We start from the raw sequence: 15118 nt of genomic DNA, 5'->3' as shown, positions 1-15118 counted from the left end.
AAAACATTCAGATAAACAAATGTGTCACCCCAGACATGAAGACACCAGCTTCTCTTCTTCACTCAGCTGTCCATTTATTGTATGGATGTGGCAAGCCTCTTTACTAATCCTGTCTGTTACGGGCTACAGATATTTTCATCTGTCCGACACGGCGGTGTTGTAAGAAGCAATACAAATGCTATTTGCTATTGACTAGTAAAGAGGAGTGCAGTGAAAAAGCTAGTGTTGCAAGATGAAGCATCCCTGTCAAGGCTACACCTCGTTCCAAGAGGCTGTCCATACCCATTTCCCATGGGTTAGGAGTATGCTATTGCAATTCTTCATGAGATCTTTCTTACATAAGCTGCAAACCTTGTAACGTCTTTCATTCCCTTTGTCCAGACTAAGAGCAGATGTTGGGAGAGGATCCAGGCCTGTGTATTACACTTAGAAGAGGCCATATGTATAAATCCCCCTTCTTTCTACAGCTGTAATATACGGTGTATGCACCTTATTATCAGAGAGAGATCCAGAGTACAGGGTAACCAGAATAACGCAGGGTCTTGGGAGATTTCTTGCTGTTCGGAAAAGCTGAAAGAATTTTATGTGGAAAGCCAAACTTGGAAGGAAAAGGACAGGGGTGAGGAAGGAGGAACCACTTTAAGTATAAAAATGTCTGAAGGGAATAGGGAAGTGAGAGGTTTCAGGGCTATATGAGCTAGTGTCATATGCAGGGATAAGAGAGCCTTGATTTGGGCTAGAGACGAGCCAGCAGGCAAGGAATTTGCTCCAGACAGAGTTCTTCATAGATCCTGCATGCTACTATAGCTAACAATCATGTCAATAGGGTTTAAAAGGTGCTTCAGAGGAATTGGGAAGCAAAGACAAATAAGGTGGGTGGCTGAGGGAGGAATGGAAAGTCCAGTGGTTACTGAGTGAGGCTTGAGTGTGATGAAAATCCTGGCTGTGCTCCAGTACAAGATTTCCTATCACATTAATTATATTGCAACAGGCTCCAGGGCTTTCCGTGATACAGACTTTGTATATCAAAAGTGCTACACAGACATCAGTGGTGGGGGTAATAAGATAAGCTTGCTGTGTCGTCTCCAAGCCTTCCTCTAGGATGCCTTCAAAGATGAAGCCTGAGACTCCTTGGTGCTGTTCCTTTTGTGCACGTGGGCAGAAAACAAATGATTTACGGGGAACGGGGAATAGTCAGCTCCTGGAAATGTCATGTTTCTCTCAGAATTTAACTCCATCCCCTTTCCTTTTGTTAAAATACATAAGGTCTGGGATGGCATTTTTGTGACACTAAAAGGTGCTATTTGAGGGGTGTTTCTTGCTTTGAAAATGTGGTTACCTAAACCTAGATGAAGGTACCGGGAATATTGTGGTACTGTCACTGTCGTGGGCAGAACTCTTGGGAGGTATCTCATCAAGTTTTCTCTGTTCAAACCAGTAGGAATGGCATCTGCCACTAGTGATCAGGGTTTGCTACCACCTGGGACCCCAAAACCTAGAGAGACTAGATGGCAGCATCTATCAGATTTAATCCTTAGCCCTGATTTGCATTAAACCCCAAGTACTTCCTGTGTTCATTTCTTCTTCTGTCCTAGCCAAAAGGATTGGCCTGAAATTCCTTCCAGGGACTGTCACCAGCTGTCTCCTATATTCTTGTGGACCTTGTTTTCCTTGTGGGTAGTGATATCAGCTGGTCTAAGGGATGCTGATGTAAATGGGAATAGCAGCCTTCACTCCTTGCTTTTACAATGGCTAACTTGATCTTTTCAGTTCTCCTCCTAGCCATGGGAAAGGGACCGAGGTGAAGACTCTCTCTTTTTCCCCTTGTTTTTCCCCTCAACTGGGTGCACTGGATGGCAAATGCCCTTGCAACCATGGAAGGATAGAAAATCAGCGTGAAGGAAGTGTGGTCTGGGAAAGAGAAGTGGCAGCCGATCTAATACCACACTGAACAGCAGGGAAACAAAAGCAAAGGCCAGACAATATTGACCAAAAAAAAGGAAAAGGAAAGAGGGAGGAGCTGCCCCAGCATGGTATTGTAGTGGAGAAGGAGAGCGTGATGCTGTGTTTTCCAGTCCTGACCGTGCCGCAGTGGCTTTCTGTCACCTGGATATGAGGTAGATGAGGTAGACTGTCTCCAAATAACGCCTAAGTAACCTTGGTGGTTTTCTGTAACGGGGGAAGATAGCAGTGTAACAGCCACCCTTCTCTGGAAAAGGGTGTAATGCCATGTACGTAAGCCAGGGCTGCCTTAGACCTAGAGTGTGAAGGTTGTAAGGCCTGGTTTTTACTAAGACCATTGGGGTAGGAACAAAGTTGGGGTTTAAGTCTCCTTTATCACAAAGTGGAAGTGTAAGTTGAGGAGGACAGAAAACCACTGGAGCCCTGTTCATTGCGACCACACCACTATCATCCTCCGTTGTGCTTGAGGCAAAGGTTAAAGCTTTGCACTGGCCAAGGAACTCCTTAAATCAAGAAATAGTCTTAGGAGGCCAATTCCAGATACTTTTTTTCTAACCAAAAGTGAATAAAAGAGATGAGAATCAGGTCCATTCTGGAGTACCCCACCTGCCCTTCCCAGCCTTGTGACACACTGGTTGTAAAGATACGGAGCATCCTCTACGTCTGCTGCCTCTAGTGTGGCCAAAGCAGAGTTAAGCCTCCTTGTCCCTCTCTCCCCCGAAAAAAGTGCATTATGGGATTCTCTTTTCTGCCTCTCCCTCCTCTCTCCAGAGCTGTGTGTTTGAAATGATATCTATTTCTCTTTGTGACAGCACACCGTGACTGCTGCCTTGACATTCTCCCAAGCTGACATCCCGACCGGTATGACACTGATGCCTTTGGGCAGAAATCAGAGCCGGTTTGCTACATGCCTCTGTGTAGCCACGATGCCTGTAGCGCCTCGGAGAGCCCCCAGTGCCCTGTTGGGGAAATGGAGCGAGCACGTGGGCCCCAAATGAACTCCAAGAAGAGAGCAGGCATTATCTGCAGTGATCCTGCTACCCATTTTCAATTTTAAGTGTTCACATTGACATGGTTTTTCCCTTCTTCCCCCCACCCCCCCGCTTTTCTCTCCCTTTTTCCCATGCCTATGAGAGGGTTGGTTTCCTGCTTCTCCCCCAGTTGCAGAGTCCTTGGGGAGCTGGGCTTTCGTGAGCTGGAAAAGGAGTGCACAAGCGTCTGATCAGCCTTTATTAGTGTTGAGAAAGATCTAATAGTTCCTGGCTTCTAGGACCATTACCTGTCATTTAGTTTTATTAAGTCAGTGATGAGAAAATTTAAAATTAAAGGCTTTGTAAATTGGATTCCAGTTTGAAAGGAAGGCACCTACCAGGAAGTTAGCGCCGAAGCTTGCAGATGGGCCGCTGGGAACAATACCAGACTTGAGCATTTATCTTCAGCTGCTTTGACAAAGATCCTGTGCCAGGGCGTGGTGGGAAGGTAGTTTGTGGCAAAGCCTCGGGGTATCCAGAAGCCTTCAGCTACGTGAACCATACAATCCTTCCTTTGCCGGTCTACTCGCGTTCAGACCTCCAGGTACTGTCCAAGAGGAAGGGTGGTATTCTGTTTGAGTCGTTACCCACTGCTGCAAGTTCTGAGTCAGCTGAAATGACACCAGACAAGTAATTTCATCTCCTTGTGGTCCATTTCCTGATTTATAAGGAGGAGGAGCTAGTGTTAGTATTGATTATTTTTTTCTTACCTGTTGCCTGTTTTAAGTAGTCAGCTCTTTGGGACAGGTACTGCCCTTAACTCTTGTGCTTACAACAAAAGCTCCAACTCCTTTGAGTCTTCAAGGCAAAAATAAAGACTTTTGTTAAGTCCAGAATGGAAAGCAAGCAAAACGGACGAGCCACTTAGTTGAGAGAAATATCTCATCCTTAGGGGTTGTAACAATGGAGTGTTCTCTGCTTTTGAGACTTATCTTTGAATTAGCCATCCCCACGCACTTGCGAATGAAATACCCCAATTGCAATAAAGCAATCCAGCTGACTAATTATGGTGTGACAAGGGAAGCTTAGGGGCCAATCACAGCAAAGAGCTGCTGTCACTTCTGTTTTCTCAGTTGAATAAAAGTCTCGTGGTGACATTGCTCTGATGAGAAGCAGCATGAACTAGTGGTTAGAAGTACAGTCTGGGAATCAGAATTTTTGGTTATTGTGTCTCAATTTGGTTTTGATTGGAGTGACGTGGGAGAAGTCACCTGAGGTCAGAATTGTAAGGTTGACTCCTGCCCATCCTTGCATTGTTAAATACACAAATTGTGCTTACACAGCTTTACATGAAGATTTAAGGTTCACACTTTGCCTCTAAAAGGCAGAGTACAGTACTCCACCAAAGCACAGGGCTTCTCCAGTTAGTAACAGATTGTGAAATTGTTTATCTCCTGAAGGCAGAATGTACAAGGATGAAACAGAGATTCCCTTTAAATTAATGGTTTCTTGGCAAAGTTTACCTCAGGTTCTCCCTGCGTAGTTTGACATTTTTCATCTCCCTGAGCTTTGCCATTTTTGTCTGGGTTTAGTAGAGGTAAGTTTGTAAACCCTTCAGGCTGGAAGAGATGTCCTCTGACCGTCAACTCCAACACCCGTATAGCCAAGCCTCGGATGCAAATCCTCACTTTAAGGAAGGTTCACCTCTATTTAAAGAACCAGGACTGAGAGCAAAGTCTCACACCTTAGAAACCCACCGTGAAAGATGGCTCTTTCACCTTCTTTCCCCAGAGAGTTTCCAGACCACACAGGCAGGAGGTGGGATAATATACCGAGAGGAAACTGAGACACGGAGGGATAGCTAAGGAGGGGCAGTACTCATGCAGAGAGTAGGCACTGCGGGCAACCTTGGACCCAGAGTTCCTGCAAAGTGAGACTAAGCACGTGTTCGCTCCAGGCCATTCTTCCTGTCTCTCCATAGGAATAGCAGTTCCTTGACTTCAGCTAATGACCACATTGTCTTGAAGGAGGAGTGATGCCTCTCCCAAGTTTCTCTGCTAGTGTCGTGAGAGAACTGATCTGTGAGCTATTCAGTGGTTACTTATATCATTCTTGTGTTTCCAGCCGTGTGACTTGACCGCAAGGCTTTCAGAAGGTAATCTGGGGAGATTTTATCAAATGTAAAATGTTCCTAGACATTACTGTAGCCATGATGTAATCAACCAAGGTTTTGTTCTTTAAATTCCACTTTGCTGAAAAACCACAGGCCCCAAAAAATTGTTCCAGAGAAGCTGAGGAGTTTTAAGAAGGAGGCTGAGATCTTGTGCTGGGCTGAGCCATTCTCTGCTGCAGCGCTAGGAGAAAGAGTTTCCGACTGAGTACTGTGTCGCTGGCTTGGTAAGGTCCAGACGGAACCTCTGATACGGACAACAGCCTCTTCACAACAACCACTCCCTTCTTTCTGCCACTCAGGTGGGAGGTGTAGCCAGAGGAAATGCAGCGCGGCCAGGCCTGCATTGTACCTCACTACTCTGAGTTTGTTGCGTGTTTGGCGCGTTGGTATTTGTTGTAATTGTGGCTGTTGCTCTTTTTTGTGAAGACAATTCCAGCCCAAAATCTTGCCTCAAAAAAGCCAAAAACGTGGTCCCCTCACGTAACACTGCTTTCTTAGTATCACCCGTGCTGGAGCTGAGAACCTAGTTTGCAGCATCTCAGTGCTTTGAAAGACCTTTAAAACCCTTTTTAGAAGGACAATGATTCCTGAGTCTGTGAAAGTCTTCCTGGCATATTTATATCTGCCAGACCAGGATGAGACTGTCCATGCTTTGATGCTTTGGATTTCAGTACCTGTTGAAATCCCCTGAACAAATGGTGCTATTAATTACGGGGCCTGGCTTTGATGAATGATGCATAGGGGACAACATTTCATTTTGTCTAGGGGGAGGTAAGCGGGACGGGGCGTTTCTGAGTGTTCAGTGATGCAGGAGAGGTCCTGGGTGTTGCCTGATCAAGGGGAAGTTGCTTCCTCTCTCTAGAGTGCTGTAAAGTCAGTGTCAAGTCACTGTGGCATCTGGGTTATGTCACCTTCTGATGGGGCTACCTCTTTAGACGTCAGGTTTGCTCAGGCAGAAACCAGTTCAGCCCTTTACCTAAAAAACTTTCAGAATTACTCTAAGGGTTACAAATAATTTTGTCCTAAATGGCTTCTGCCTGCCTGAAGGACTGCCCTGTCCCCAGGCCATTTTAACACCAGAGCAGTGAGTTTGGGGTTCAGATACATGAGATGGGGGGAGGCCGTGGGGTGTTCTCAGGGAGGGCCCCAGGATCTTACAACCATTTCTTTCCCCACATCCTTTTGAAACTCCCAAATCGGTGAACAGGAGTCTTGCAAAAGCTGTTTCTATGACAAGATTATAAGAAAAGTTTGTTCCTGAAGTGGTGAAAAAAGCTTTTTCCGCAGCTTTGATTTAGTAGCTAGCCAAGTTAATTTCTTATTTGTGTGTATCGTTGTGTTTTGGTGCTGGGAGGTCATGTTTATGCCAAAAAGTTGAATTAATTTTTGGAGCACCTGAAACTTATGTTCTGTACACTACGTGTCATTTCAGTCTAATTAATTACAGCCATCTGAGAACATCTCTAGCTGGTTTTCACCAAGGGGCTTCTGGAGAGGGTAATGCAGCGTTAGAAAACTTTGCTGGACAGGAGGGTTGCTCTTGGTAGCAGGACTACTAGGTAGTAGGTTTGTGAGATACCACCTGCCACAACTGGTGGAAAATGGGAGAGGAAGAGAAGGGAAGTCAGAAGACACTGCCATTGAAACTAAGGATAATGGGAGGAGAGTATTCACTCCGTTGAAAGCACCCAAAATGACAAGGAACAAATGGGAGTGCATGATGTTCTCTTGTTGTTGTGGCGAAGACGAGCCTTAGCAAAGACAGAAGGCGTCATTTCTTTTAACTGAGTTTAGGTGTTTACACTGTAGATGTTTACATGATTTGGTCATCCATATTCCATTTGAGTGATTCACTTCAGGACAATCTGAGTCACGCCTTGGAAATTTCTTTTTCTTATTATTGACTGTAAAGGTTTCCAAATGATACTGGCTCCAGTGAAGAAACCTATACGGGATCCATCTACCTTTGTCAGAATTAGACCCAAGGTGTCAGGGAAAGAGAGTGTCAGGATTCGAGTGAGGGAAACCTCACTGCAGTAATAGGGCAAAAGCTTGTTCAACAGATCTGCAGGCACAGGGAAGAAGTAAGTTTTGGGAAGGCAGGTAGATCTCAGCTGGAGAAGCAAAGGCACATTCGGGGAAGGAGAAGTGCAAGGGTGAAGGTCAAGGAACAGAAAATGCACATAGGAGAACAGAACTGGGAAAGAGAAACTGTTTTCCTGTCTATTCTAGTTCAGAACAAGCACTTGGTTATTCAAAACTAGAAAAAGAAGTTCAATCACCCCAGAATAAACCAGTGCTGTTGGCATGTGGCTGGGAGATGGGAAACCAAAGTTCAGATCTCTACCTTATTCATATCGTGCACTAGGACCAGAGCCTCCCACACTGGGTCCGAGCGTACCAGCTCAGGTACAGTGGATGGCTGGGAGGGGCTTTTGTAGCTTGTCCTCCCGGAAGCATTCTGGTTTGTACACATGATAAGATACTTGTAAATAATGTGAAACTCTGGGTACCTCACAGTACACACAGGAACCCTAAAAACAACATGTGGAGTGGCAGAAGAAATTCCATGCAGGTCTTGAGAATGTACTCTTTTTGAAACTCTTATAGTCTTTTTGTGAGAAATTTCAGTTTAACGTAATTGACTTTCCCAATGAAATCACACTGAAAAATTTCCCAAACAGCTCTCATAAGGAGGCTTTGGAGTCAGGAGGACCAGAAGAACCCTTCACATAATAAGTTTAAAACAAATAAGCGGAAATAAGTTGTGACATGAGTGGCTAAATAGATTGCAGAAGTCATTGCCAAGGAATACAATGGCCAAAAGCACAAATATGTTCAAAGAAGATTTAGATATGTAAGTGGAGGGTGGCTCCGTTGATGGCCATGCTAGCCACCTGATGTAGGAAGTCTTTAAGCAGATTACTAAAATGATAGCCAGGTATAACAGCAGTCACAGGAGGACCTGGGGTTTGTATTCTCCCTTAAGCAGTCTGCCCGTGCCTTCTGGTAGAGATCAGGCGCTGAGCTAGACTGATTTTTGGTCTGACCCCAGTATGGCATTTCTTACGCTTGTTCTAAGTACTTCTGCATCTTCTTGCCCTTGTGACGGTACTGGAAGATAACACTGGGTTTTGGTCAGCGTAGTGCCTGTGCCTGCTTTTGTGTCCTGTCTGTGTACGTCGGCCTGTGGGATATGTCTGTGATGCAGCTACGTTTTAGTGGTCAGACACCGTTTACTAGAAACACGTAAGATTAAGAGGATCTTACCCCTTTGCCTTGTGTTTGACAGGGTGTGCGATGGCCCAGACGAGGCAATCTTGCCTTTGTTAGTGCTTCCCTGATTCCAAAAATACAGAGCAGGGCATAAACTCCAGAAATGGGTTTTCCAAATGGACTGCAAAGCTGAGAATTAAACACAAGTGTAAACCTTCTTCCAGCTCCTTCTGTCAGTTGGGCATGCTCGTGCCACGTGTCAGTACAAACTGTTGAGCCATCTGGAATGGGTTTATGTGAGTCCGTGGGGTTTAGATCATTTTGCGTGGGAAATCCCTCAGTACTCTGCTCATTTCACTGACAGGCAGCTCATGCCTCCGCATGACAAAATAGAGACAGACCCTTTGCAAAGCACAATGGAGGAGGATGTTCTGACTGTGATCCAAAATTGTTCTCACAATAACATCATCTGACTCGTTTAGCCCTCCAGATGGGGCAGGCTCTTACATCTAGCAGAGATATCATGTATAAACATCTAGAAACCTTTTTTTGTTAGTTCAAGGCAAAACCTGCTCCCATCCTTCTCGGTTTTACCTGCGTGTAATTCCAGTGATCCAGTTTCTGCGTGGTGTTAACCGTCGCCACACTTGAGTCTACCCAGCTGAGGATCTATTTCATACCTTCAGCTGAAAGACGCCTGACTTGGGTGAGTACACACCTGCAGTCTTAGCCTGAGCAAGGCATTTAAACGTAGTCTGGGCTGAAACTGGGCCTAAGAGTGGGTAAAACTTGGCACTGAGGGGGCACATGAACTGAATGCCCTGTGAAAAAGATGTAAAAAGTAGGTAGGGTATAAACTTGGAGCCAGTGTTTACTACATTTTTATGTGGTTATAGGGCAGCTGTCTGACCTCCTCACCTAATTTGCAAATAATCTTGTCAGGACAAATTAGTCCATGCTGAGCCTGTGCTGTTGAGACTAGATGGTTATCAGGACCGGCACTAGTGAATTTTAAGGTAGTTCTGGTATCTCTGCGGTATAGTGGAGTCACAGTGACTGCAGTGCAGAGATATGCTTTTGTATTAAACAAAATATACACAAAAAACCTCTTCTACAGAAACCTGGAATTAATGGTCTTCCTGTCTGGTTTCTTTCAGGCCATTCTCGCTGCAGAGGTGAGTGTTGAAAATAAAGATTTAAACTACACTTGAAACAGCAGCTCTGAACACCGTGAATTGCTTAATTCATCTTAATAGAGGTGTTCACTCTGAACCCGAAAAGCTTTTAGTTGAGATTTAGCCTGTGGTTTGATATTACAAATTGCTTGGTGGTAACATCGGTTTAAGACACTGTTGTCTCCTGGCCTCTTGTTCTTGTGCTTTGCTGGCACAACTCCTCCTGTGGTTGGGAACCAGATGGGAGGAGCCATCCAACTTGGCCAAAAAAACAACAACAACAAAAAAAAAAGGTTTAGTGTGTGTGTGTGTTTGTTTAAAGCAGGAAAAGTTCCTCCGTCTGGTTCAGCGCGTGGTTGCACAGAGTTTTCCTGGCACAACTGAGTGGAAAGAGCACTTCGGCTTGGAGGGGAAATGAGCAACGGAGGGTGAAAGGTGAGCAGCAATTACTGATTCTGGTAATGCCACAGTGTACTTTTTAATATCAGACCATGATCTGGAACTGATCTCAACATGTGAAAAATGCTCAAATACCTTTAAAATGGTTGGTCTTAATCTTTGTTTTTAGGTGTCTTGGCAGACACTCCAGTTTGTGTCCTTATCTCACAGTCTCCAGCCCTCTTCAAAGGCTTTTCCAGCTTCTTGTGTTTTGCAAGTTCAAAAACCTGCAGCCCGCTGGTATTGAAAATGTGCGAATGAACAAAATAATTGGAGTTGAATGACAGTGTAAGTATCACTTGTCACTGTAAGGAATGTTTCCTTTATTTCCATCATGAGTTCATAGAGAAAGAACCCGTTTTTATATAAATGAAAGCGGAGTTTCCACGGTGCCTTTCTCAAATTTAGAAGATCTTGTCATTTAAATCCAGTTTGCCATGGAACATAAAGATCATGTACCACATCAAACCATCTAAGTCCAGAGGTACCATGAAGAATATGATGAGGTGCCTGGAAAAGCCAAATGAAAATCTGTAAAAAGAACAGACTTTCAAGGCACTAGAAGGTGGGAAATTAATCTCATTGAAAGTTTGCCACCCTGCTCCCAGAAATGGAGTTGTCTGATAAATAAATTCCCTGCAGACATTAAAAAAACAAGCAAACCCAGAACAGTGGAATACCCAAATGATTTGGTTAGAGAAATGTTTGCTTTGTTTAATGAATTATGATGGCTTTGATGAAATTTCCATTGCAAATTTGAGTTGTGCTTGACAGGAGAAAATTTGTATCTCCAAAGCCTGTGAAAAAATGTCTGTCTGCCTTCTGTCCGCCTGTCCCTCCATCCACAGAACAAAATTCAAATAGTTTCCGAAGAGCGTCTGGCATACATGCTGAAAGTAAAACTTAACAAAGTGTCTTTGGCCATAAATAGCCGTATCTCCAAATATTACAGTGCACTGACACAGCTGAAATCTCAGACACGTCCATTGATTAACGTCTCTCATTAATGAAACTGCCGGGCCCTGAAGTGTGGAGTTTGCTACTGAGTTCACAGGTGACTCGTGCTAGCAGCCCGCGGCTTTGTGTGCCAAGCTGGGCACCCCTTCTCCGTCTCTCTCCTTTTGCTGCATTGCCCGATACTGTGAAAGAGAGGGAGAGAGGAATTTCTGCTTTCATTTCTTTGCAGCGACACGCAGACAGAAGCAGCTCAAGGGAATCCTGCACAGCAGAGGTTAATGTGACCCACATATAATTGTGTGAAAAGATGCCACTCTGCGCCTTTGTCAAAGAGGCTTCTTGTTACAACCCAAGCTATCTAGTCCCCAGCCCCTTCAGCAAAGCACAGTTTTCTTGCATTAAATCACCACTGCCCTCTTGCCAGCTGCTTAGAGTTTGCACATTATACAGCGGAGATATATAATATATATTTATATATTTTTAAAATGTGACAGATTGTCTTGTAACATATGTGGTATTGCCTTGAAATGAACTACGTGCATCTGATGGCCGAGCCAGCAGACCTTGTGTGTGTGTGTGTGTGTGTGTATGTGTGGTTTGTATTTTTTTTTCCTTCTGTTGGAAATCTGAGAGGCTGGGACACTTGAGCTTTTCATGTTGCTTCTCTCTGAAATATTCATGACGAGTTGACGACCTTGATTCTTTGATACCTGCCATTTATTTATGTGCCACTGACGATAACCGCTGCTAAGTACATATGTCAGTGACATGGTTGAGTGAGTTGCATGATAAGGGGAGGGAGGGCATCTGAGGGATGTGTGTGCTGGAATAAGATTACGTTATAAACTCTGAGGGCATTTTAGGAGACTGTCATGCCATCTTATTCACCCCACTTTGTTTTTCTGACTAAAGCCTGTTTTCTTTGCTTCTTCTCCAGCTTTTTCTTCCGACTTGGAAATCTGCTAGTTCGCTGCTGCTTTTCTTAAAGATGATCATTGGCTGGTTATCGAGTGAATTGCTAATGAAATAGTCGGTTATGCTTACATTTTAAAAAAAGAGATGCGAGTCTGGGGAGACCCAAGGAATTCTTCTCAAGTGAGAAACAGATCCTCATTGAAATGGACACCAGGGAGTTGGTTAGATGATCGGGGCATTTTGGTACTCTGTAAAGGCAAGGAAAGATGAGGGTAGAGCAAAAGAAGATAAAGAGTAGGTGAGCACCAGTATCACATACAACCTCGTAAATGTGAAATTTAAGCAGGCAAATCTCATTGCTTTTGAGTGATCCCATTCTTTGGAAGGATTGTAACCTGCGAGGCACCAGGCATAAGGTGTTGAGGGTGGGGGTAAATACATTAATAGAAAGGGTTACAGAAGTGATGACATCATGAAATATATGGGGAAAGAGTTCCTGAGTAAAAATTAAATGAAGTCCAACATGAACCAGCCTTCACTGTGGTTGGCAAAATGTAAAGACATAGAGAATTAAAGAGACATTGCTGGATCAAGGATTGCATGTGCTTCCTTTCGGCTGCGAGTTATTCCACGGGCTTTCATAGACGTAACTAGTGTCAGGACCTGGATTCATCCCACTTAGCTTAAGTTGTCTATCTGAAGGGTGGAATTAGGAGCCCCGTTGTGCTGGGCTGACTTCCTTGCTGTAGGTGCCTGTGCTTTCTGCAGTGGTGATCTGGGGAGTGAAGGCTGGTGCTTTCCTGACTCAGATACCCTACTTCAAAGTGGGCTGTGGGTGGGAATTGGAAAGGTTGGATGGAGACAGTCGGTCCCCTACTGTTGGATGCTGAAGAATGGACTCTGATGGGTAGATGTAGTGACAGAGTTTTCCTTCACCTAAACTGTGAAGTGAAGGAAGCCAGAGCAGGGGAGACGATGGAGCAGAACCTCTCCCACAGATTCTTTTCTCCCTGTATTTCATATAGAAAATTGCAGCCCTGTCTCTTTTCTGGGCTATCAGTTTTCTCTCTCAGAAGTCACAGTAAGCACACATCTATACTGCAGTGTACATTCTCCTGAAGATAACTTTCCTTTGCTGTAAGAAAATATGGGGAAAAGAAGGAGGATGCAAGGATGGAATTAAAAAGGCCTAAGAGGCTTCTGCATATGCTTCTTGAACCACAGCCCGTCTAGAGAGGCAGGAGATAAGGTGGCTTAGGGAATGCAGCTGAGTCTAGGGAGGCATTTATTTAAGATTGATATCGAACCTTGGAATTGTGAGTGGGAGGTTTTTTTGAGGAAGGAACAGGATGTTGCCAGGAGGGAGGGAGGCTGGCTAGGATGATTTATTATAAGAGGTCAGTAGCAGGAAGTCGCTGGAGATACGCGAAGGTCTAAACACGGGCCAAGGAACCCGGGTGAGGACACTGTTTTATGCTCTGAGATTCTGGCTCCTCAAAATAGGGCCAACAGAGTGACTGGGTGGTCTAATTTAGGGTCATCCTTGGTGGTCCTGCATGCATGTGTTTTGGTCAGCTTCCTTGTCCACATGCCTCCTTCTGTGCACAATGACCCATCCTGCTCTGGGGTCTGTTATGCAGGCTTGTGCCATTAAAAAAAAATTCACTGCACTGGGAAGGGAGATTTCAGGCCTTTCTTAGGGGAAGAAGTCATTTGGTGCTTACACAGATAATTGTGCACATGGGGGCTACTGAGAGCATGAAGTAGTCGTATTTATCTTTAGGCTCCTCTTCCCCCCATAGGAAAGTTCCCTGTGACACAAGAAATGAGAAGACTGACAAGAGAAGAGGAGTCCCAGGCGGGAATGACCTGTCAGGCCATAAACAGAATGGGAAAGTTCAGCTGGATGTATAGCTTGAACTAGTCGTCAGTCTGAAATCTGCAGCTCCGCGTCAATGTAATGGTCCATTTAACTTGAGCAGGACTACTGCAGGCATCAGTGCTTTTTGATACTGATGACTATAAATAAAGTATTGATTATTAGTCACAGCCACCTTCTGTCTAACCTCCTTCTGAGAGTCATTTATGTGTATTTTGCTGTCCCGTCTTCTGACCCAGTCAAACCTGGAGTCCTTCCATGTCAGGAAGAGTTGTCCTTCCTGAGAAGACAGATGCTGCCACAGAGAACCCTCAAGTTGAACAGGCAGGAGCACGGAAGAAGGGATTTGGGCTCCCTGGGAAATGCCCTTTGACTTCAGATGACCTTAAAGGATTTGTCAAAGGTCACACAGAAAAGTTAGTGCTTGGGTACAGGACTAAGTTCGTACTGTTTCCGTAGAGGTGAATTCTAGACAATTCTCCAGTATCCCTGTTCAGCTTCCCGTTGTTGCACGCTTGGCTGTGTTGTGGGTTTTTCAGTGCCTTCAAACCCTGCTGCTGGGCTTCTGTTTCTTTCTGCAGTTATTCTGGCTGTCCCTGCTGATAATAGCTCAGATTAGATCTACACAGGGGGGTCAGATTTGAGCTTTTCATGCTGTCCTTTTATCTAATGTCCTCCAGCTCGTGGTCCTGTTGTCCCTGCGCAGCTTGGTATGTGGTGATGTTCACTCTCCTGCTTACACTCAGTGAATGATTTATCATGTGTTATCAGTAGGACTCTGTACAGTGTCCAGGGACAATGTTTTCTTCCATCTGGTTCCAAGCTGGTGGAACACCCTTCCATATGGTTTTCACATGTGGTTCTTCTAGTACCTTCTTTCTATTTTTTCCCTCTGGATTCATCATTATGCAGTTTGTCTAACAAGTACACTTTGTTTCACTTTATAAAGTAATCACATGCGTAAATTAAAACTTCAGCAAATGTGGCTATTTCTTAAATGACAGAGGAAACCTTCACAGCTGGGTGAATGTATCTTCTGGAAGAAATACCCAGTCCCAGGACATACTGGAAATTAATGGCTGCAGTGTTTCACACCACTCTTCAGTCAGATATTAGCCTATGGCTTGTTCTGGAAGAAAATTATCTTACAATGTATGGGAAAGTCTTTTAGTTCTGTTCTGTATTATGAAGATGCTGGTTGCAGTTACAGGTTCACAACGCGGGCAGGACAGAGACCCCAAAAACCTCTGTCTATGTAAATCGTCTTGAGACACAGAGAGTGATTCACCATGACTTGATATTGGGCACTCCGAGAGGCAAACAGCTTCATCTCACCAGTCTTCTGAGCGATCCAACCTGCAAAAGGGCTCCTCTGTCAGAATCACTTGCTGCTGCATTTGCTGGTCTTTGCAGATAACTTTTCTCTGTGGTC

General features: G+C 44.6%; 1 long non-coding RNA gene across 1 annotated transcript; it reads left to right on the top strand.

Moving 5' to 3' along the window:
• The first annotated feature begins 1843 nt into the window (after positions 1-1843).
• Positions 1844-13149, top strand: LOC142604301 (uncharacterized). Its single transcript, XR_012838178.1, has 7 exons — positions 1844-2126; positions 2775-3677; positions 4915-5088; positions 8933-9028; positions 9820-9932; positions 10066-10223; positions 11830-13149. It is a non-coding gene; the product is annotated as an uncharacterized LOC142604301 (long non-coding RNA).
• The last annotated feature ends 1969 nt before the right edge of the window (positions 13150-15118 follow it).

Source organism: Balearica regulorum, chromosome 17 (genome assembly GCF_011004875.1).
Source record: "Balearica regulorum gibbericeps isolate bBalReg1 chromosome 17, bBalReg1.pri, whole genome shotgun sequence".
In the NCBI taxonomy this organism is placed as follows: Eukaryota; Metazoa; Chordata; class Aves; order Gruiformes; family Gruidae; genus Balearica; species Balearica regulorum.
This window is presented reverse-complemented; position numbering and strand designations above follow the sequence as displayed.